General features: G+C 46.5%; 1 long non-coding RNA gene across 1 annotated transcript in view; it reads left to right on the top strand.

Annotated features, from left to right (window-relative positions):
- LOC138645825 (uncharacterized) overlaps positions 1 to 20,097 on the top strand; it is a 56,353-nt gene extending 36,256 nt beyond the window's left edge. The window contains exon 3 of the long non-coding RNA XR_011314765.1: positions 19,683 to 20,097. This is a non-coding gene — a long non-coding RNA (uncharacterized lncRNA). The remainder of the gene's footprint in view (positions 1 to 19,682) is intronic.
- The last annotated feature ends 3,637 nt before the right edge of the window (positions 20,098 to 23,734 follow it).

The following is a 23,734-nucleotide window of genomic DNA, read 5'->3' as shown; positions in this document are numbered from 1 at the left end:
TCCAGGGGCGTCCTTCATCTGGGGATAAGACGGGCAGGACTAAGAGATGTCCAATATGTGCCACAAAGCTTAATGCCTCATGGCAGAAGCCTCTTTGCGAGTCCTGCACCGCTCGTATTGTAGGAGAGGAACAGGCATGAGAGCTATGGTTAGGTTAGATATTGAAGCCTGCACTTCTTCTCTATCTGCCTCCCAGCCGATCCAGTCTGAGTTCCAGGATCCTCCCAAGTCTAGGAAAAGGCAGAGAGAGTCAGATTCGTCATCTGAGGACAGTCCATCCGAATCTGATATGGAGGAAGAGGAGGAAGTATGTAGAGACCCTCCTCATAAGGGAAAAAATTATTCTCTTCCAACGATATCAACGAGCTGCTGGGTGCGGTCAGGCAAACTATGCAGGTTGAGGAACCTTCGACCTCTCTCTCCGTCCAAGATGAGATGTTCGGGGGGCTGCGTTCGCAGACTTCAAAGTTCTTTCCGGTTAATGCCCACATTCGGTGAGTCCGAGTTCAGTCTCGGCTTTGCTCTGAGTTTGCAGCTACTGACCCCTTTCTTCACCTCTTCCCGCAGCTCAATGATTTTGGAAGAGTGGGAGGAGGCAGAGAAGAGAATATCGATCCCAAGAGACTTTAGACTCCGTCTTCCCTTTGACCATGAGGAGGTCAAAGACTGGGAAGATATACCAAAAATCGGCATCCCACTAGCGAAGGTGTCTAAGAGAACTGCCATACCATTCGAGGACTCGAATTTAAAGGAGCCCATGGACAGAAAGGCAGATGGTCTCCTTAAGAAAGCTTGGGAAAGTTCGGGCGCAGTGATCCGCACAAATATAGCGGCAACTTCTGTGGCAAGAGCTATGCATTTATGGGTTGACGATTTAAAGGATTAATTGTCAGCCAAAACTTCTAGGGAGACTATCATCAATGCTACTCCTTTACTTAATCTAGCCACGGGGTTTCTTGCAGATGCTACGGCAGAATCTGTCAGGTTCACAGCTAGAGGGCAATCACTATCTAATGCAGCCCGTAGGGCCATATGGTTAAAAAGCTGGTTGGGAGATGTTCCTTCTAAGAACAAATTATGTTCCATTCCATTTTCAGGTGGCCGAGTTTTTGGGCCCGTATTAGATGACATTCTGGAGAAGGCTTCTGATGAAAAGAAGGGGTTTCCAGAAGAGAAAAAGAAAAAATTCCAGCCCTTTCGTAGACCCTATTACAGTCAGAGATCAGACTATAGGGGTAAAGGTAAACAGGGGAGATGGAGTTATCAGAAAGGGGGAGAAAATAGGAACCGGAATAGGGATCCAGGTCCCTCAAATCCTAGGTCTGAGTTCCGAAGGAAATGACGCCACCAGGATAGGGGGTCGGTTGTTGAATTACCTCGGGGAGTGGAGGAAAATTACTTCAAATCCGTGGGTCCTTCAGGTTATATCTCAGGGGTACAGGATAGAGTTTGAATCTCGTCCCCCAGAAAGATATTTCATTTCCAACGCCCGTCTCTCTTCAGTCTCACCAATGTGGTCAGACATTCAGGATCTCCTCCGGATGGAGGCAATATCTCCCGTACCTCCTCACCAAATAGGAACAGGTCACTACTCGGGTCTCTTTTCTATAATAAAACCGTCAGGACAATCCCGAACCATTATAAACCTCAAGCCGCTAAACGGGATGGCTATCGTACAAGAGATTCAAGATGGAGTCCATTCGCTCCACAATTCCCCTATTAGGGAAGGACGTGGTAATGTGCACTTTGGACCTAAAAAGTGCGTATTATCACGTTCCAATTTTTTCACACCATCAAAAGTACCTAAGATTCGCGATAGAAAAAGAGGGTTCAGTCTTCCACTACCAATTCCGTTGCCTTCCATTCGGACTAGCATCGGCTCCAAGAGTCTTTACAAAGCTCATCATAGAGATCGTATCTTACCTAAGGAAGCGAGATATCATTATAATACCATATCTGGACGATTTCCTGTTAGTGGCAGACTCAGTAAGGCAACTCAAGATCGATTCTCAATTGGTGATCTCAACACTGCAGAAACTAGGTTGGGTGGTGAACTGGGAGAAATCACACTTAACCCCAAGGTCAAGGAGACAGTTTCTAGGTGTAATACTAGACTCGAAGATCAGGAAGTCTTTTCTTCCGGACAAAAGACGGTCAGACCTGATAAAGAAAGTTCAACAGTTTGCAAGAACTCTGGTAACAATAAAGGCCCTGTCACACATAGCGACGCTTAAGCGATCCCGACAACGATACGACCTGTCAGGGATCGTTGCTGCGTCGCTATGTGGTCGCTGGTGAGATGTCAAACAGTGAGACCTCCCCAACGACGCAGCAGCGATGCGGCGACCTGTAGCGACCTGTAGAACGATGCTATTTCATGATGATTCAATGGGACGTCCTGTCAAAGAGGTCGTTGGTAAGGTGTCAAACACAGCGATGTGTGCTACCCAGCGGGACCTCAACGATCAAAAAACGGTCCAGGCCATTCCGACACGACCAGCGATCTCACAGCAGGGGCCTGGTCGCTGCTACGTGTCACACATAGCGAGATCGCTACTGAGATCGCTGTTGCGTCACAAAACTTGTGACTCAGCAGCGATCTCGCTGTGTTTGACGGGGGCTTAAGAGATGCAATGAAGATCCTAGGCCTAATGACAGCCTATATCCCATGCGTCAGCTGGAGCCAATTCCATTCCCGTCAATTACAGAGAGCGGTTCTAACAACATGGGACAGAAGACAGTCTTCGTTGGACAGACAGTTTGTCCTATCAAGTCAGGAAATCCCTACGGTGGTGGATGGTGTCAGAGAACCTTCAGGTGGGGGTCCCATGGATCCAGACCCCAGCAGTCACGGTAACCACGGACGCAAGTCAACAAGGTTGGGGCGGCCAGGTACTCGGAAGATACTGCCAGGGACAATGGAATTCGGAAGAGAGCAACAATTCCTCAAACCACAGAGAGCTACAGGTGGTTTGGAAGGTTTTGTGTTCAGCTCGGACCCTATTAAAGAACAGACATCTGAAAATCTTATCGGACAAAACGACGGCGGTAGCTTTCCTGCGCCATCAGGGGGGCCCGAGGCACCCGAAGCTACAACATCTGGCGGATCAGATCTTCGCATGGGCAGAAAGATCGGTACTTTCGATTTCAGCAGTTCACTTAGAAGGCTCAAAGAACCAGGTTGTGGATTTTCTGAGCAGAGAAAAACTATCGCCCATAGAATGGGAACTGAACAGCAGAGTTTTCGATACCCTGTGTCAGCGCTGGGGAACCCCGACCGTGGATCTATTCGCAACCAGAAGGAAGGCAAAAATAAGAACCTTTTTCTCACTAAATCCTCAAGAAAATCCAGCAGGGGTAGATGCCCTCTCTGTCGTGGAGCTCGGGTCTGCTATACGCCTTTCCCCCTCTGGTATTAGTACCAAGGGTACTCAGGAAAATTTGCGAGGACAGAGCTCGGGTGATCCTGGTGGTCCCTTTCTGGGCCGGAAGGAGCTGGTTCCCCCTTCTAAAGAAGCTGGCAGTGGACAGTCCTTACCATCTTCCAGTCAGGGGGGACTTACTTTCTCAGGGTCCGATCCTTCATCAGAACCCAGAGAAACTGCGGTTAGAAGCTTGGATCCTGAACGGCAGATCCTAAGGGCAAGAGGCCTTTCAGAAGGAGTGATTTCCATTCTACAAGCAAGTAGGAAGCCGGTGACTTCAGCAATATACCACAGAACCTGGAAGAAATTCTGCAGTTTTTGTGGAGATACAACAATCGATCTTGATCACCCTAACATACCCAGGATTCTTGATTTCCTACAACAGGGGTTCAAAAAGGGGCTCAGACCGAGTACTTTGAGGGTTCAAATTGCAGCCCTCAGCGTATTTTATGACTCTTCCCTTGCTGCCCACCCTTGGATCGCTCGGTTTTCTAGAGCGGTCTCGAGGCTGAGACCCCTAATCAGGAAGACTGTCCCTCCCTGGGACCTTAATTTAGTCCTTAATGTGTTATGCAAAGAGCCGTTTGATATAGAGAATGAGATAAATATTGCTAATCTTTCCCTAAAAGCAGTTTTTTTAGCGGCCATTACATCAGCCAAAAGATTGGGGGAACTTCAGGCCCTATCCATCCAGAACCCTTATCTACAGATATTTGATGATAGGTTGGTTTTGAGGCTTGACCCAGGCTTTCTTCCCAAGGTAGCTTCAGTGTCAAATATTAACCAAGAAGTTGTTCTTCCGTCTTTTTGCCAGTTTCCTAAAAATCAAAAAGAAGTTTTTTCCCATAACTTAGATGTTAGGGAGACGGTGTTGAAATACTTGGACATGGCTAGGGCCTGGAGACAAGATAGTAACCTCTTTGTCCTGTACGGGGGTCCTAATAGGGGAAAGAAAGCATCAAAATCCACTATTGCCAGGTGGATTAGATCCACTATTACCATGGCCTATCAGGTGCAGGGAAAAGATCCTCCAGATAGCCTTAAAGCTCATTCTTCTAGGGCTATGGCAGCGTCTTGGGCAGAAAAAGGGGGGGCCTCAGTAGATCAGATTTGCAAAGCGGCATCTTGGTCTAATATTAGCACCTTTTCGAAACACTATAAATTAGACGTAGTCTCTTCTCAGTTAGCTTTTGGCAGGAAGGTGCTTCAAGCAGTAGTCCCTCCCTAGAACTAGGAAGTCTCCTTTGCTACTTCTCCATGGTGCTGTCAGGTGGTGACCTGGAAAACGGTAATTAATCTTACCGATAATTGTATTTCCAGGAATCCATCCTGACAGCACGGATAGTTCCCTCCCTAATGTAAATATGTGTTATACTTATGTGAAGTAATATTTGCGTTAATTTTTGTTATGTTCAAAATAAATTTTCTGTTTGCATCCATCCAGATGTGTTACTTTGGAAATTCACTGAAAGGTGGAAGGGGGAGGGTCCTTTTAAACTCTCGTGTTTCCTGTCCCACTGCGGATAAGAAGGATGTCCTCCATGGTGCTGTCAGGATGGATTCCTGGAAATACAATTATCGGTAAGATTAATTACCGTTTTTAAAATGTCCAAACAAAAACTCCACCGAAAGCAACTGTGAAATAACGTGCAAAAACATAAATATTATTACAATTTGAGTCCATACCGCAGCCAATACAATCATTGATCCTGAGTTACTGGTATAACGTGGCCATCTCGTCCCCATGATCAATGCAATGGCCACTGCCAAAGAGGATCTCCATATTAATGTAAGTTAGTGGATGTATATATAGCATAAGGCAACAGATTAGACATATAAAAATACTAAATGACGTGCCAAGATACTCATCAGTTCACATGCTCTGTGCAGTGTTTCCTCTGGTCCTGGGTGCTGCTCCTCGGCTCTCAGGCTCCTCCTAGTCAGACGCAGACGAGTGCAGTGAGCTAAGCTCAGAGGCAGAGGACAGCGCGCTCAGCCAGGATTGGGTGAGTGACCGCCCTTCCCCCTCTCCTCCACAGACTGCAGAGCGGTCACATGACAGACTCCCTGCACTCTGATTGGAGGCCTGTCATTTCTTGATTCCTTGACTCCCTGTGTGACTGTGATCACATTTGTACCAGATACATGCGCAGTCCAAACCCAGGGGAAATAAGAGATAATTCATGACCGGAGGCAGGGCCCCCTAACGCCAGCCCTGACAGTAGCGTAGCTCCAGGTGGGCCCCCTCAGAGTGCAGGGCCCGGGGCCGCCGCCCCCTCTGCCCCCCTGGTAGCTACGCTACTGCTCAGAACACTAACAAATACTCGGAGTACTCCCGAGCGTGCTTGGGAAAACTCGAGCAACGAGTATATTCGCTCATCACTAGTCGGGATCAATAAACGCTGGGGGAGTAGCTCAAGAACACACTCTGGGACAAATTTTCATAGCCGCAAGGGTTTACTGAGATGCATAATGATTCATTATCCCACTTAGCTGGCTGCTACTGGTCAGACATCTTAATATATATACTTTTCATTCCTGTTGTTATGTGACTGTATTTACATTTATATTTTCTGAAAAGGGGTGCAAAAAAGGATATTATGACACTAGTCTATTTAACAGGCCCATATACCTTCTCAGGAAAACATTGTCTTAAATGCAGATAATTTGTATATTTTCCATCTGTACCATTCCTTGATATCATTTGGAGGTCCCTTTTTCCATCTTTTCCCTGTCTCTATTTTAATCTTTGTTTCAATAAAGAATTCTTTTATTAATTTACCTCTTAGTCACTTCATATCTTTTTTGGTAGATAATGTGATATATTGACAATTTGAAGTGCTTTTGTTGCCAATTTAAATAGGATTATGGGATTAATAGCTCAAAGGAAGGTCAGGTTTATAGGTTCTCTAATCAGCCAAACTGTTTTCAGCTGTGCTAACTTACTTGCACAAGGGTTTTCAGGGGTATTCTAACCATCCATTAGCCTTCTTACACAGCAAACACAAAGTATCATAAGAACACTGGAGTGATGGTTGTTGGTAATGGGCCTCTATAAACCTATGAAGATAGTGAATTACAAACCAGATGTTTGCAGCTACAATTATTATTATTATTCATTTTTATAGCGCCATTTACTCCATGGCGCTTTACATGTGAACGGGGCAAATATAGACAAGTTCAATAAACAGGAGTGAAACAAGGCACACATAAGTACAGGAGGAGAGATGACCCTGTCCGCGAGGGCTCACAGTCTACAGGGCATTTACCACATTAACAATGTATAGAGTGTATTTCTGAATCATTTATTGTTGGCTTTATTGGAAAAAACTGCTTTTCTTTAAAAAATAAGGAAATTTGTATGTGACCCTAAACTTTTGAATGGTAGTGTGCGCTCCACAACTATAATTTGGCCTATACACGAACTACTATTGGCCTATACACGAACTATATGGTAACATTTATTGACAGGGTTGAATGAACTTTACCACAGGTCATATCCATTATAGACACATTTAGCAAATATACAAACTGGGATAAGTCAGCACTAATGCCTCCAACATTCATCAGGGGTCCATTTGAAGTGGCTATCTCTACTCCCAACTATCTCAATTTAAATACCTGACATTATTATACAGAAAGATAGCAGAAATGAGTTCCCATCTAACATCTCCCCACTGCTTGACCACGCTAAACTTAAATTCACACAATGGAGAAAATTACCACTTTCAGGCACTGGAAGGATAAATCTAGTTAAATGATTCTACTCCCTAAATTTAGCTATATATTTCAGCATAGTGGGGTACCCATTCCTAAGTCCTTCTTTTCAACTTTAGCTCATTAATCACTGGATTTATCTAGGGAAACTCTAGGCCTAAACTTAAGCAGTCTACTTTACAAAGGCCCAAAAAGCAAGGCGAGGCGGCGCTACCAGACTTCTTTTTATACTACCTAGCAGGACAGCTTAGGGCAGTTGACTCGTGCATGACAGATACTTCTCTGCCTAAGGCTGGGATCACACACAGCGAGAAACGGCCGAGTCTCGCAGGTTAAAACCAAGCTCTGGCACCGACACTCCAGAGTGAAGTGTGCAGCCGCATAGCAATACATGGAGCTGCACGCTCCGCTCCGGAGTGCCGGTGCCAGAGCTTGGTTTTAACCTGCGAGACTCGGCCGTATCTCGCTGTAGTGTGACTCCCGCCTAACTCAGAGAATAACTTGGCACAAGCAGCAGGGACAAACTGTTTTTTAGGATTTCTGGAGACTGATAAACCAAACATTCCTAGAATGTTACCTCTTAAGCTTGTCCGCACAATCTGGAGACAAGCTAAAAAAAGTAGGTGATTTCACTGATGTTGTGGCAGAAATGCCACTATGGCACAACACATACTTCCCTTCTCTACAAGAACATCCCTCCTCTGCGTTCTGGAGCTCCAGAAATGTATTGAAAGTAAAAGACTTATATAATCAAAACATTGTAATGTCTTTTGAACAGATACAGACTCAGTACGCAGTCCCAACAGCTCAATTCTTCAGGTACCTACAACTTAGGTCAGCGATCCAATCCCACATAGGTACAGGCATGCAGATATCTTCTGTCCCACTGATCTGCATACTTAAATCACAGGGATCACAAGGTCTTATCTCCACTCTATACACCTATCTATTGTCAGCAAACATGGACTCTACCCCTTTGGTGGTTAAGGGAAAATGGCAACCCTTGATTCCTAACATTCAGGAGGAGGACTGGGAGGAGTTGCTGGAGTCTTCAATCAAGGTTTCCCCATCAGCTAACAAAATGACCCTGTAACGGGGTCCACTGTGCTGTAGTACCTCTTTCATTACTACCCCGTGGTTCAGGAGGTCCACTGTGCTTTTGCTGGATTCTGAATGAAGGACGCTGGCTGGAATTCCTTCGTTACATGGGTGCATATAAAATCTCACTGCTTCTCCACGTATTTCCAGTCTAACTACACTTTATTCACAGCACACAGAATATATAACAGATAAAGAGGGCAGGCCAATAGAAAAACAGCAGGCCAGACATACATTACAATAGCCGCAGCCTGCCGATATTTACTGTGGGAATTACAAAGGTGGGGGAGGTCAGAAGGAGAATATCTTGTCCAGGGGCGCAGCCTGTGGACTGATGCATTTCACATGGAACCTATTATACATACATATACTGCATAACATATTCTTGGTGCTGGGGGGTTCTGTAACACGGCTCCCCTTTTCAGTGACGCGATCGGCATACACAGTCTGATCCTTAACGGATCGGTTTGGGGATGACCGAAGTTTATGGGGTTGGTACAAGTTCCGTTTGTCGACTTAGTCCATCGGCGTTACCGTTTTGTTTGCCGGGTCTGTAGTGGATGGTGAAGTCCAGAGGTTGTAGGGCTAAACTCCATCGCAGTAATCTGGCGTTGTCACCGGAGACCCGATTAAGCCAAACTAGGGGATTATGGTCCGTTAGGAGGGAAAACTCGTCCATACAAATATGATTGTATCTTTTTGAGTGCCCATACTATTGCCAGGCACTCCTTCTCGATGGCCGTATAGCTCACTTCACGGTGCAGTAGTTTCCGACTCAGGTAAGCTACCGGGTGTTCTTATCCATCCGGCCCGACTTGGCTTAGTACTGCCCCCAATCCAAACATAGAAACGTCTGTGTGAACCAGCAAACGTTTAGTTGGATCGGGTGCGGCCAATACAGGGGTATTGGTGAGGGCGTCGTTTAGCTGGCGTAAGGTTTCCTCACACTCCGAGGTCCAGGTTACCTGGCGGGGTTGGTTCTTACGGGTCAGATCAGTGAGGGGCTTGGCTACGCTGCTGTAATTGGGAACGAATTTCCTGTAATACCCCGCTGTCCCTAGAAACACCATGACCTGGGTTTTAGTGCGTGGGGTGGGCCATTTGGCTATTGCCTCAATCTTGGCTGGTTCTGGTCGTTGTTTCCCACTTCCCACCCAGTGCCCTAAATACTGAACCTCTGCTTTGCCCACGTGACACTTGTTTGGGTTCAAGGTGATTCCGGCCTTGTGGATCCTGCCCAATACTGTCTCTAGGTGACTTAGATGCTCTTCCCATGTCGCGCTGTAGATGGCGATGTCATCCAGGTAGGCACACGCATAGCCCTGGAGACCATACAGAAGCCGGTCAGCCAGCCTCTGGAAGGTCGCCAGGGCAGTCTTCATCCCGAATGGCATAACTCGAAACTGGAATAAGCCAAATGGGGTGACAAATGCCGACTTGGGAAAAGCATCAAGACTAAGGGGAATCTGCCAGTAGCCTTTGCATAGATCGATGGTGGTCAAATACTTTGCCCCCGCCAGCCGGTCTAACAACTCATCCACACGCGGCATGGGATATGCATCCGTCACTGTTTTCTCATTGAGCTTACGATAGTCTACACAAAACTGTAGTCCCATCCTTCTTGGGCACTAACACTACGGGTGATGCCCAGGGACTATCTGACTCTTCAATGACCCCTAAACGCAACATCTCTTGTCGCACGCATCCCTTCTCGTACAGACTCCGGGATGCCGAAGGGGGGTTGTCGCAGAGGGGTCTGATGCTGGGTCTCAACCTTGTGTTGTGCCAGGTGAGTGTACCCGGGTTTCCCCGAAAACATCCACTGTCGCTGCCTCAACAATGCCTCCGCCTGCTGTCTCTCCCGGGGGCCTACGTCTTCACCCAAGTGTACCTGGTCCCATGTTTTAGACTGAGTCCTTTCCCCTAAAACATCAGGCAAGGGAAGTCCGGCTAAATCCTATGCTTCAGGTGCACAGATGGCCACTACCTCTTCAGGGCGCTCCCGGTAGGGCTTCAGCACATTCACGTGGAACATGCGGATAACCCTGGGGTCGTCAAATCGGCGACATTATAGGTGGTGTCGAATATTTTGCCCACTACCTGGTAGGGCCCCTGCCATGCAGCTTGGAACTTGTTCTACCTAGTGGGCTCTAACACCAGGACCTTCTGTCCTATTTCCAAGGTGCGCTCTCTGGCCCTCCGATCGTACCATACGCGCTGGTGCCGCTGAGCCACCTGCATGTTCCCACGTACAGCCTGGGTCAGCTCCTGTAGTCGGTCCTGGAATTCCAACACATAGGGTACAATAGGTACCCCTTCTATGATGCCCTCCCCTTCCCAGCACTAAGTCTAGGGGTCCCCTTACCAGTCTCCCGTATACCACTTTGAACGGGGAGAACCCCGTGGATTCTTAGGGCACCTCCTGATAGGCAAACAGGAGGTGAGGCAAGAATTTCTCCCAGTCCCTGTAGGTCCTGGTAAAAGTCCCAATGAGTAGTTTGAACTTCCCATTAAAGCGTTCACACAACCCATTGGTTTGTGGGTGGTACGGGGCGCTTCTAATGGACTTTACGCCGCACAGCTTCCACAGTTGGTTGGTCACCTCTGCTGTAAACTGGGTACCCTGGTCCGAGATAATCTCCCGGGGAAATCCAACCCGTGAGAAAACCTGGAGCAGGGCAGCTGCCACCGTCTCTGCCAGTATGTTAGGTAACGCAACCGCCTCTGGATACCGTGTGGCATAATCTACCACTGTCAATATATACCTTTTCCCTGATGGACTGGGTTTGGCTAACGGCCCTATCAGATCGAACGCTACTCGGCTAAATGGTTCCTCCACAATGGGGAGGGGGCGTAATTTGGCCTTGCATCGATCTCCCCTCTTGCCCATGCGCTAGCAACTGTCACAGGTCTGGCAGTACTGACAAACATCATAGGTTACCCCCGGCCAAAAGAAGTTTTGTGTCAGACGATGCCTGGTGCGACTAACCCCGAAGTGCCCAGCCAAGGGTATGTCATGAGAGATTCGCAGTAACTCCTGCCTATACTTCTTGGTAACTACCAGCTGTCGTTTTATAGTGGGGCTCGTCCCTGTGTGGTGCTGCTCTGTGATCCGGTAGAGGAGTCCCTGCTTCCATATAAACTGTTCCCCTTCCAGTACCCCTCTCGCCTCTTGTGCCTTCCCACGATATCCCTCCAATGAAGGATCCTCAAGTAACTCCCTCTTAAATTCATTTGGTGTGGCCCAAGAAATGTGTCTGGCTATGGGAATACGTTTAGGGCTGGGATGTCTTACCTGGGCCTCCTCTGAGTGTGATTTTGCCTCTGCAGCTCGAGCTCGTCTCCGGGTGGTCACAGGATATGTCTCAGCCAGAGGGGCAACCGAGAAGGCAGACAACATGGGCCCCAAGTCATTTCCCAGCAAGACATCTGCGGGCAAATCCTCCATCAAGCCGACCTCAACAAGGCCATCCCCGACTCCCCAGTTCAGGTGAATCCGGGCAGTGGGCAGTCGATGTATGGCTCCCCCTGCTACAAGGACTGCCACTGTCCGGTCCATCTTCTCTTGGTCCCGAACGAGATGAGGCTTCACAAGGGTCAAAGTTGCCCCTGAATCTTAGTCCCTGCATATGTTTCCCATTAACCCACACGACCTGTCGATGCTGTTGTCGGTTATCTGCCCGGGCTGCCTGCACGGGGTCCACTTCATGCAGCACTTCCTCCATGTCTTCCACCCCTTGGTTAGTCGTAGCCCCCAATGCCGGGTCAACTTCGCCTTGGTAGCAGTGTACAGTGGCCCGGCTGAAGGTAGCTGTTCCCGCCTTTGGCCACTGGGTATGCTGAGTCCGGTTGAGACATTGTCTTTGCAGGTGGCCCAGCTGACGGCAGGTGTGGCATCACGCCCCAGGGGAACTGTGGTAGGCCGGGTTTCTAGCTGGTCCCCCTGCAATCTTCTGTGGTTTAGGGCCCTCCAGGTCCATGGGCGGACCCCTAGTGACCATCTTTGATCTGGACAACTGAGGCCTCCTGGCATCATGATGTTCATCGTCCAGATGAGCGGCTTCCTCAAGAGTCCCAAAGCCTGTCCCAAAGCCATTCCTGTGTCTCGGGGGTTAGTCCATTAAAGAATCGTTCTAACAAGATGAGCTGGAGGATGTACATACAGTCCTCATCAGGTACCGTGCGATAGGCGTCCACTGCCCGGCCTGTCAGCTTGCTGGCCAGAATCTGAACCCGTTCCTCCGGCTTCACTTGATGAAGGGCACTCTGCCGCTCAAAGTCCTGCAGAAAGCCATCAATGTCTTCCTCTGCCTCCCCCAACTGTCAGAAGGCATTACTTTTTGTGGCTTACTGTTGAAGGTACCTGGTCAGAGGCCAGAGCTCCCCCTGCTCGCTGACTCTCCTCTCTCCGCTCTGCCAGCTCCACTTTGGTCCGCTCTGCCATCTCCATCTTGGCTAGCTGTATCCTGGTCCGCTCGGCCATCTTTTCCTTCAGATCAGTACGCACATCAGCCATCACCTCTCGTATGATCTCTACTGCAGGGATTGGGCCATAGAACGCCGGTCTGTTCTTTACCTCCCTCTGGAATTCAGTCTCCTCCATGTTCACATTGGAGGGGCGCTGCAGTGTCGTGTTCTATGATGGCTGCTATCAAATCCGCTTTTGTTTTGTTGCTGGCGATTAACCCTCGGGCTTCCACCAGATCTTTTAATGTAGTCCTCTTTAACTTCTGGTAGTTGTTTTCCATTAATTCCTTTCCTCCTGTATGGTCTCACATCCCGCTGTCTGCCACCAGTGTAACGGGGTCTACTGTGCTGTAGTACCTCTTTCAGTACCACCCCGTGGTTCAGGAGGTCCACTCTGCTTTTGCTGGATTCTGAATGAAGGACGCTGGCTGGAATTCCTTCGTTACATGGGTGCATATAAAATCTCACTGCTTCTCCACGTATTTCCAGTCTAACTATACTTTATTCACAGTACACAGAATATATAACACAGATAAAGAGGGCAGGCCAATAGAAAAACAGCAGGCCAGACATACATTACAATAGCCGCAGGATATTTACTGTGGGAATTACAAAGGTGGGGGAGGTCAGAAGGAGAATATCTTGTCCAGGGGCGGAGCCTGTGGACTGATGCATTTCACATGGAACCTATTATACATACATATACTACGTAACATATTCTTGGTGCTGGGGGGTTCTGTAACAGACCCAATTATAAATAATCCATCAAGCATATCTTACACCAGCTAAATTAGAAAAAATGGGCCGTTCTCACACCTCGGAATGTCCGAGGTGTCATGAGTTGGTAGCCGACTTCATACACATGATGTGGAGGTGTCCAGTAATATATACATTCTGGTAGGAGGTTACCACCTTCTTGTCATCCCTAATAGCAATACCAATTCCCCTGGATCCCTTGGTGTGCCTGTTTGGGGTTGTGGAAGAAGATAATTGGGACCATTATATTAAAACTAGATGGTGGCCGATTCGAACACATCGGGTTTTCTAGAATATTCATGTCCACATAGTATATTGCACAGCCCACGTAGTATATTGCCCAGCCCCGTAGTATATTGCCCAGCCACATAGTATATTGCCCAGCCACGTAGCATATTGCCCAGCCACGTAGTATATTGCTCAGTCACGTACTATATTCCCCAGCCACATAGTATATTGCCCAGTCACGTAGTATATTGCAGTCACGTACTATATTGCCCAGCCATATAGTATATTGCCCAGCCACGCAGTATATTGCCCAGTCACGTAGTATATTGCCCAGTCACGTAGAATATTGCCCAGCGCGCGTAGAATATTGCCCAGCGCGCGTAGAATATTGCCCAGCGCGCGTAGAATATTGCCCAGCGCGCGTAGTTTATTGCCCAGCGCGCGTAGTTTATTGCCCAGCGCGCGTAGTTTATTGCCCAGCGCGCGTAGTTTATTGCCCAGCGCGCGTAGTTTATTGCCCAGCGCGCGTAGTTTATTGCCCAGCGCGCGTAGTTTATTGCCCAGCGCGCGTAGTTTATTGCCCAGCGCGCGTAGTTTATTGCCCAGCGCGCGTAGTTTATTGCCCAGCGCGCGTAGTTTATTGCCCAGCGCGCGTAGTTTATTGCCCAGCGCGCGTAGTTTATTGCCCAGCGCGCGTAGTTTATTGCCCAGCGCGCGTAGTTTATTGCCCAGCGCGCGTAGTTTATTGCCCAGCGCGCGTAGTTTATTGCCCAGCGCGCGTAGTTTATTGCCCAGCGCGCGTAGTTTATTGCCCAGCGCGCGTAGTTTATTGCCCAGCGCGCGTAGTTTATTGCCCAGCGCGCGTAGTTTATTGCCCAGCGCGCGTAGTTTATTGCCCAGCGCGCGTAGTTTATTGCCCAGCGCGCGTAGTTTATTGCCCAGCGCGCGTAGTTTATTGCCCAGCGCGCGTAGTATATTGCCCAGCCCGCGTAGTATATAGCAATGTAGGCATCATATCCCTGTTAAAAAAATAATTAAAGTAAAAAATAGTTATATACTCACCTTCCGTTGGCCCCTGGATCCAGGAAGCGTTTACCGACGCTCCTCGCGCGCTCCGGTCTCAAGAGTGCATTGCGGTCTCGCGAGACTGCTGTCATCATCTCGCGAGATCGGAATGCATGGACCGGTCACAGAGCGTCGCGAGGAGCGTATCGGAAGGTGCACCGGAAGGTGTGTATATAATGATTTTTAATTTTTTTTAGTATTTTTAACATTAGATCTTTTTACTATTGATGCTGCATAGGCAGCATTAATAGTAAAAAAGTTGGTCACACAGGGTTAGTAGCAGCGTTAATGGAGTGCGTTACACCGCGGCATAACGCGGTCCATTAGCGCTGCCATTAACCCTATGTGAGCGCTGACTGGAGGGGAGTATGGAGCGGGCACTGACTGCGGGGAGGAAGGAGCAACCATGTTGCCGCCAGACTGTGCCCGTCGCTGATTGGTCGTGGCAATGGTCGTGGGCATTTTGCTACGACCAATTAGCGACTTGGATTCCATGACAGACAGAGGCCGCGACCAATGAATATCGGGGACAGACAGAAAGACGGAAGTGACCCTTAGACAGTTATATAGTAGATATTTCTCCAAGAGATGCTATTTTTGGCCAGGAAATTAATTGCTCTGAGATGGATGGGTAGTTCACACCCAACACTGAGATCTTGGGTAGAACTTGTCAATTCAGTGATTCCATATGAAAACACGGTCTATCAAAATAGAGGGTGCCCTGGGAAATTCTATAAAATATGAGACTTCTGGAACTCAACACCCGTCACTATCTAACAAGGGTTTATGAATATTAACGTGTGGGGGGTGTGCCCAAACCACATTTACAGGTACGTTGGTTTTTCCAGCAAAAATGTTAATTTTTAGTTATGTAAATAGTTACTGGGTATTGATCTCCAAGTTTCAAGGTCGACGTTACAGTGCCTACAAGTAGTATTCAACCCCCTTCAGATTTAGCAGGTTTAATAAGATGCACTTAAGTTAGAGCCTTCAAACTTCAAACAAGAGCAGGATTTATTAACAGATGCAGAAATCTTACACGCCAAAAAGTTTTGTTGCTCAGTTAAATTTTTATAAATTTTAAACATAAAAGTATGGGTCAATTATTATTCAACCCCTAGGTTTAATATTTTGTGGAATAACCTTTGTTTGCAATTACAGCTAATAATCGTCTTTTATAAGACCTGATCAGGCCGGCACAGGTCTCTGGAGTTATCTTGGCCCACTCCTCCATGCAGATCTTCTCCAAGTTATCTAGGTTCTTTGGGTGTCTCATGTGGACTTTAATCTTGAGCTCCTTCCACAAGTTTTCAATTGGGTTAAGGTCAGGAGACTGACTAGGCCACTGCAACACCTTGATTTTTTGCCTCTTAAACCAGGCCTTGGTTTTCTTGGCTGTGTGCTTTGGGTCGTTATCTTGTTGGAAGATGAAATGACGACCCATCTTAAGATCCTTGATGGAGGAGCGGAGGTTCTTGGCCAAAATCTCCAGGTAGGCCGTGCTATCCATCTTCCCATGGATGCGGACCAGATGGCCAGGCCCCTTGGCTGAGAAACAGCCCCCCACAGCATGATGCTGCCACCACCATGCTTGACTGTAGGGATGGTATTCTTGGGGTCGTATGCAGTGCCATCCAGTCTCCAAACGTCACGTGTGGTTGGCACCAAAGATCTCGATTTTGGTCTCATCAGACCAGAGAACCTTGAACCAGTCAGTCTCAGAGTCCTCCAAGTGATCATGAGCAAACTGTAGACGAGCCTTGACATGACGCTTTGAAAGTAAAGGTACCTTACGGGCTCGTCTGGAACTCAGACCATTGCGTTGGAGTACGTTACTTATGGTATTGACTGAAACCAATGTCCCCACTGCCATGAGATCTTCCCGGAGCTCCTTCCTTGTTGTCCTTGGGTTAGCCTTGACTCTTCGGACAAGCCTGGGCTCGGCACAGGAGGAAACTTTCAAAGTCTGTCCAGGCCGTGGAAGGCTAACAGTAGTTCCATAAGCCTTCCACTTCCGGATGATGCTCCCAACTGTGGAGACAGGTAGGCCCAACTCATTGGAAAGGGTTTTGTACCCCTTGCCAGCCTTGTGACCCTCCACGATCTTGTCTCTGATGGCCTTGGAATGCTCCTTTGTCTTTCCCATGTTGACCATGTATGAGTGCTGTTCACAAGTTTGGGGAGGGTCTTAAAGGGACACTGTCACCTGAATTTGGAGGGAACAATCTTCAGCCATGGAGGCGGGGTTTTGGGGTTTTTGATTCACCCTTTCCTTACCCGCTGGCTGCATGCTGGCTGCAATATTGGATTGAAGTTCATTCTCTGTCCTCCATAGTATATGCCTGCACAAGGCAAGATTACCTTGCGCAGGTGTGTTATATGGAGGACAGAGAATGAACTTCAGTCCAATATTGCAGCCAGCATGCAGCCAGCGGGTAAGGAAAGGGTGAATCAAAAACCCCAAACCCCACCTCCATGGCTGAAGATTGTTCCCTCCAAATTCAGGTGACAGTGTCCCTTTAAATAGTCAGAAAAGGCTGGAAAAAGAGATAATTAATCCAAACATGTGAAGCTCATTGTTCTTTGTGCCTGAACTACTTCTTAATACTTTAGGGCAGAGGTCCCCAACTCCAGTCCTCAAGGCCCACCAACAGGTCATGTTTTCAGGATTTCCTTAGTCTTGCCCAGGTAATAATTGCATCACCTGTGCAATGCAAAGGAAATCCTGAAAACATGACCTGTTGGTGGGCCTTGAGGACTGGAGTTGGGGACCTCTGCTTTAGGGGAACCAAACAGAATTCTGGTGGGTTGAGGGGTTGAATAATACATGACCCTCTGAAAAGACTTTTCACAATTTAAAAAGAAAAAAAAGAAATAACATTCTTTTTTGCTGCAGTGCATTTCACACTTCCAGGCTGATCTACAGTCCAAATGTCACAATGCCAAGTTAATTCTAAATGTGTAAACCTGCTAAATCTGCAGGGGGTTGAATACTACTTGTAGGCACTGTATATGCGATCCAGTAAATGTGTCCTGAGATACCAAGGTAGAATGTGTGGTTAGATGTATGTGAAATATATAACCACAGTGTAACATTGCTGGACGGTTTATGACCAGACATGGGAATGAGCGCTACTAATTCATACAATGTTGCTTTTAATTTTATAAACCAGTGTAATAACGCGTCCTCCTGTTTTTTTGTGTGTTTGTTCTTATGTATATTTTCACTTAACAAAGTAAGAAAAAAAATGATGGAATGTCTCATATCCCAGTTATAATGAAAATATTTTTTTCCTTATGTTGTTCTTTATTTTGGTAATAAATTTAAGTAAAAATATGCAATATTCCAGCTTTGAATGTTTATACCTGTAAACCGTATAGTTATACTACATAACATTTTTTACAGATACAGTTAGTTACCTTATGTCTTCGATGTCCATAATTTTTCAAACATCCTTTTATTTTGTTTGAAGGGCTAAAAGTTTAGTACCGTATTTTCCGGCGTATAAGACGACTTTTTAACCCCTGAAAATCTTCTTAAAAGTCGGGGGTCGTCTTATACGCCGGGTATCTATGGTGGGTGGGGGGGAATGGTCCCGATGACGGAGGGGGCGTCTCACAGGGAAGTGTGAGTGGAGTATGCCCCATTACCTCACATTGTAGCTGCAGCGTCAGCGTGGGGTGCTGGGGAGCGGCGGCGGCTGTTCCTCTTTATGCCGCGTGGGTGCTGTGGGGCGGCGGTTCCTCTTCCTGCAGCATTGGGGCTCTGTGCTGTGGGGCGGCAGCGGCGGCGTATCTTCAGGGAGAGTAAGTCGGGGCTCCTCCGGCATCTCCTGAAAGCCCGGAGGCGCCGGTAGCTCCATTGCTGCGATGCGGTGGCCTCCGGGAAAATGGCCGCTGGGGGAGGCGCAGGCTCAGATTCAGATCTCGTCCCGAGATCTCGGGAGACGAGATCTGAATCTGAGCCTGCGCCGCCCCCAGTGGCCATTTTCCCGGAGGCCACCGTATCGCAGCAACGGAGCTGCTGGCGCCTCTGGGCTTTCAGGAGATGCCGGAGGAGCCCCGACTGACTCTCCCTGAAGATACGCTGCCGCCCCCGCTGCCGTCCCACAGCACAGAGCCCCGACGCTGTACCAAGAGGAACCGCCGCCCCACAGCACCCACGCGGCACAAAGGAGCAGCCGCCGCCGCTCCCCAGCACCCCACGTTGACGCTGCAGCTACAATATGAGGTAATGGGGCATACTCACACTTCCCTGTGAGACGCGCCCTCTGTCATCTGGACCACTCCCCCCCCCCCCCCCCCAAAAAAAAAAAAGGCGCATTAGTCACCATCCATATAAGATGACATACGGCGTATAAGAAGACCCCCGACTTTTAAGATTTTATATTTTAACTGGAAAAGTTGGGGGGTCGTCTTATACGCCCAGTCGTCTTATACGCCGGAAAATACGGTAGTTTAGTAATTTTTCATTATTTTAAGGCAATATGCAAAACTCAAGGTTTTTCGGGACCTATTCAATTTTGAAGTGACTTTGAGGGACTGATATAGTGGGGATTCCTCTTAAAGGGATGCTATTTTAACCCTTTCACCCAGTTCTGACCAGTGTTACTTTGAGGTAATAATGGAATGCTTCAATGGATCCCACGAATTCTGACACATACTGACATACACTGGGTAACAAGTATTTCATACACTGTGTAACAAGTATTTCATACACTGCTGTTTTCCCACCTACAAAGAATGGAGAGGTCTGTAATTATCGTAGGTAAACTTCAACTGTGAGAGACAGATTCTAAAAATAAAAAACAGAAAATCACATTGTATGATTTTTAAATAATTAAATTGTATTTTATTGCATAAAATAAGTATTTAATCACCTACCAGCCAGCCTATCTCTCACAGACCTGTTCACTTTTCTTTTAGAATTCCTCTTAGGCCGGGGTCACACTGGAGAGGAATACGGACGAACGAGAGGCGCAAAAACACCGCATTGCACACGGACCAATGTTTCTCTATGGGGCAGCTCCTATCTGCCGTATATTTCTCGGCCGTATTTTGAGGGCTGAGTAAATCGCAGCATGCTGCGTTTGTCAGCATATTGCGCAAAAAATCCACCAATGAAAGTTTATGGGGGCGAGAAAAACACGGATTACACACGGACCATGCGTGTGACTTTCAAGAAATAAGCACCGGTGTTCTATAGAAAAGCCGGTAATTCAATGCGGTGTACAGTAAAATCACACAGATTAGAATAGAAGAGATAAAATAAATGTCTACACATAGTATAGGTAGATGTATATATATGTCACTGAGACATTTTATATATATATATATATATATATATTACAGACCATGGAGCATCTTTTGGGGCCATAATCAAGGTTTGTACAGCACTATACAGTCATGGCCAAAATTATTAACACCCCTGGAATTCTGTCAGATAATACTCAGTTTCTTCCTGAAAATGATTGCAATCACAAATTCTTTGTTATTATTATCTTCATGTAATTTGTCTTAAATGAAAAAACACAAAAAGAATTGTCCTAAAGCCAAATTGGAAATAATTCCACACCAAATATAAAAGAGGGGGTGGACAAAAGTATTGGCACCTTTCGAAAAACCATGTGATGCTTCTCTAATTTGTTTAATTAACAGCACCTGTAACTTACCTGTGGCACCTAACAGGTGTTGGCAATAACTAAATCACACTTGCAGCCAGTTGACATGGATTAAAGTTGACTCAACCTCTGTCCTGTGTCCTTGTGTGTACCACATTGAGCATGGAGAAAAGAAAGAAGACCCAAGAACTGTCTGAGGACTTGAGAAACCAAATAGTGATGAAGCATGAGCAATCTCAAGGCTACAAGTTCATCTCCAAAGACCTGAATGTTCCGGTGTATACCGTGCGCAGTGTCATCAAGAAGTTTAAAGCCCATGGCACTGTGGCTAACCTCCCTAGATGTGGATGGAAAAGAAAAATTGGCAAGAGATTTCAACACAAGATTGTGCGGATGCTGGATAAAGAACCTAGACTAACATCCAAACAAGTTCAAGCTGCCCTGCAGTCCGAGGGTACAAGAGTGTCAACCCGTACTATCCGTTGGCGTCTGAATGAAAGGGGACTGTATTGTAGGAGACCCAGGAAGGCCCCACTTTTTACCCCGAGACATAAAAAAGCCAGGCTGGAGTTTGCCAAAACGTACCTGAAAAAGCCTAAAACCTTTTGGAAGAATGTTCTCTGGTCAGATGAGACAAAAGTAGAGCTTTTTGGGCAAAGGCATCAACAAAGAGTTTACAGGAGAAAAAAAGAGGCATTCAAAGAAAAGAACACGGTCCCTACAGTCAAACATGGCGGAGGTTCCCTGATGTTTTGGGGTTGCTTTGCTGCCTCTGGCACTGGACTGCTTGACCGTGTGCATGGCATTATGAAGTCTGAAGACTACCAACAAATTTTGCAGCATAATGAAGGGCCCAGTGTGAGAAAGCTGGGTCTCCCTCAGAGGTCATGGGTCTTCCAGCAGGACAATGACCCAAAACACACTTCAAAAAGCACTAGAAAATGGTTTGAGAGAAAGCACTGGATACTTCTTAGGTGGCCAGCAATGAGTCCAGACCTGAATCCCATAGAACACCTGTGAAGAGATCTAAAAATGGCAGTTTGGAGAAGGCACCCTTCCAATATCAGGGACCTGGAGCAGTTTGCCAAAGAAAAATGGTCTAAAATTCCAGCAGAGCATTGTAAGGAACTCATTGATGGTTACCGGAAGCGGTTGGTCGCAGTTATTTTGGCTAAAGGTTGTGCAACCAAGTATTAGGCAGAGGGTGCCAATACTTTTGTCTGGCCCATTTTTGGAGTTTTGTGTGAAATGATCAATGTTTTGCTTTTTGCTTCATTCTCTTTTGTGTTTTTTCATTTAAGACAAATTAAATGAAGATAATAATACCAAAGAATTTGTGATTGCAATCATTTTCAGGAAGAAACTGAGTGTTATCTGACAGAATTGCAGGGGTGTCAATACTTTTGGCCATGACTGTACTTAACAAAAAAGTGTGAAACAACTAAAAATATGTCTTATATTCTAGGTTCTTTAAAGTAGCCATCTTTTGCTTTGATTACCGCTTTGCACACTCTTGGCATTCTCTTGATTAGCTTCAAGAGGTAGTCACCGGGAATGGTTTTCATTTCACAAGTGTGCCCTGTCAGGTTGAATAAGTTGGATTTCTTGCCTTATTAATGGGGTTGGGACCATCAGTTGTGTTGTGCAGAAGTCTGGTGGATATACAGCTGATAGTCCTCCTGAAGAGACTCTTTTTTTAAAATTCGTTTATTGCAAAATAAATCATACAATACACACATTTGCATTCGTATCCATAACTATCAATTATAACATAAAATACAAATAATTACAATACATCGTCACGACTGGAATATTACAAGAATAACAAATGGTGCATGTCGATCACTAGTATCCTATAAATCTCCTATTGTGTAATCTTAACTACATTAACTACTAATAGAACGCCACCAAAAAGAAAAGTACGCATAACTTTCACCCTGCAAGCAATGCCCCCAAAGCCACGGACCCTACTTCTTACATATATATTAAATTGTTATAGATTATAGAGTTTGATAAGAAGACTTCTATCTACCCCATATTTTCTCAAATTTATCTGGACATCCTCTATTCTGATATAATGTTCGTTCATACGGGATAATTGAGTTCACTAAATCAACCCAAGCTCTAAGAGATAGACAAGAACCACCCATCCATCGCAATGCTAGCACCTTTTGCGCCATAAACAGTGTTTCTCGCAGAAAAATCCCAGTGTAATGATCCCAGATTTCCGCATCCCACACACCAAATAAACAGATCAATGGCTCAAGTGGTACAGGAATCGACAACAAGGATGTCAATAATGTCGTCACCTCTTTCCAATAGTGAAAAATAATAGGACACCTCCAAATCATATGAATGAAATCTGCATCACTGGAATGACATCTCGGACAATCTGACGAGTGGAGGCGACCCATTTTAAAAAGACGAGTCGGGGTCAGATAGGATTGGTACATGATGTACAACTGAGTCATCCTATTATTAATTGATGGGGAAACTTTAGTTGGAGATTCCAAAATATCATCCCATTCTTCCCCCAGTGTATCAGGAAAAAGCCCCTCCCATTTCCCCCTAATAGAATCTATAATAGACCCCCCTCCTATGGATAACAGATAAGTATATAAAGAGGAAATAGGTCCCTGAGGACCTTGCGAATTGAGAATTCCTATTAAAGGTAAAGATGAAATAGCTCGACCTGTACCCATATTCCGCATGTGCGATTGAAAGGTTGATCTTAATTGTAAATAGCGGAAAAATTGAGACCTCGGGATATTATAAGTATTTTGTAATTGTTCAAAGGAGGTAAAAATCCCCTGGTTATGTATATTGCCTACTGAGAGAACACCATGCGATATCCAAAATTCCGTGAACGGGTGGCCCAATAGTCCTGGGAAATAACTGTTATTCCACAGTGGCATTTCCGCTGCTATATCTACAAATTTAGTGATTTTTTTTTAATTGCCTCCATGTTGATCGTGCCAACCGGAGTAAAGGCAGCAGACGAGGAACACTAACTTTCTCCAGCTCTAGAAACCCCAGCGGACAATCGATCTGGGCAGAATAAAGCAGATGGCTCTCAGAGTTAGGGAGAGAGTTATTGGGCATCCATTTATTTATCATTTTAGCCTGCCCGGCAAGATAATATAAGTAGAAGTCCGGCAAAGCCGCCCCGCCCCCCTGTTTCGGCCTCTGCAGAGCAGATAGCCTAAGTTTAGGCCTAGTCTTCCCCCATATGAAAGACGTAATGAGGGAGTTTAGAGTCGCAAAGAGGGATTTAGGTATTGGGACAGCACTGTGTTGAAAGCAGTAATTTAATTTGGGGAGCAGTATCATTTTGATCAGATTGATACGACCAGCTAC

This window comes from Ranitomeya imitator, chromosome 7 (assembly GCF_032444005.1).
Source record: "Ranitomeya imitator isolate aRanImi1 chromosome 7, aRanImi1.pri, whole genome shotgun sequence".
Taxonomy (NCBI): domain Eukaryota; kingdom Metazoa; phylum Chordata; class Amphibia; order Anura; family Dendrobatidae; genus Ranitomeya; species Ranitomeya imitator.
The sequence above is the reverse complement of the archived record's forward strand: the minus strand, read 5'-3'. Positions and strand labels throughout refer to the sequence as shown.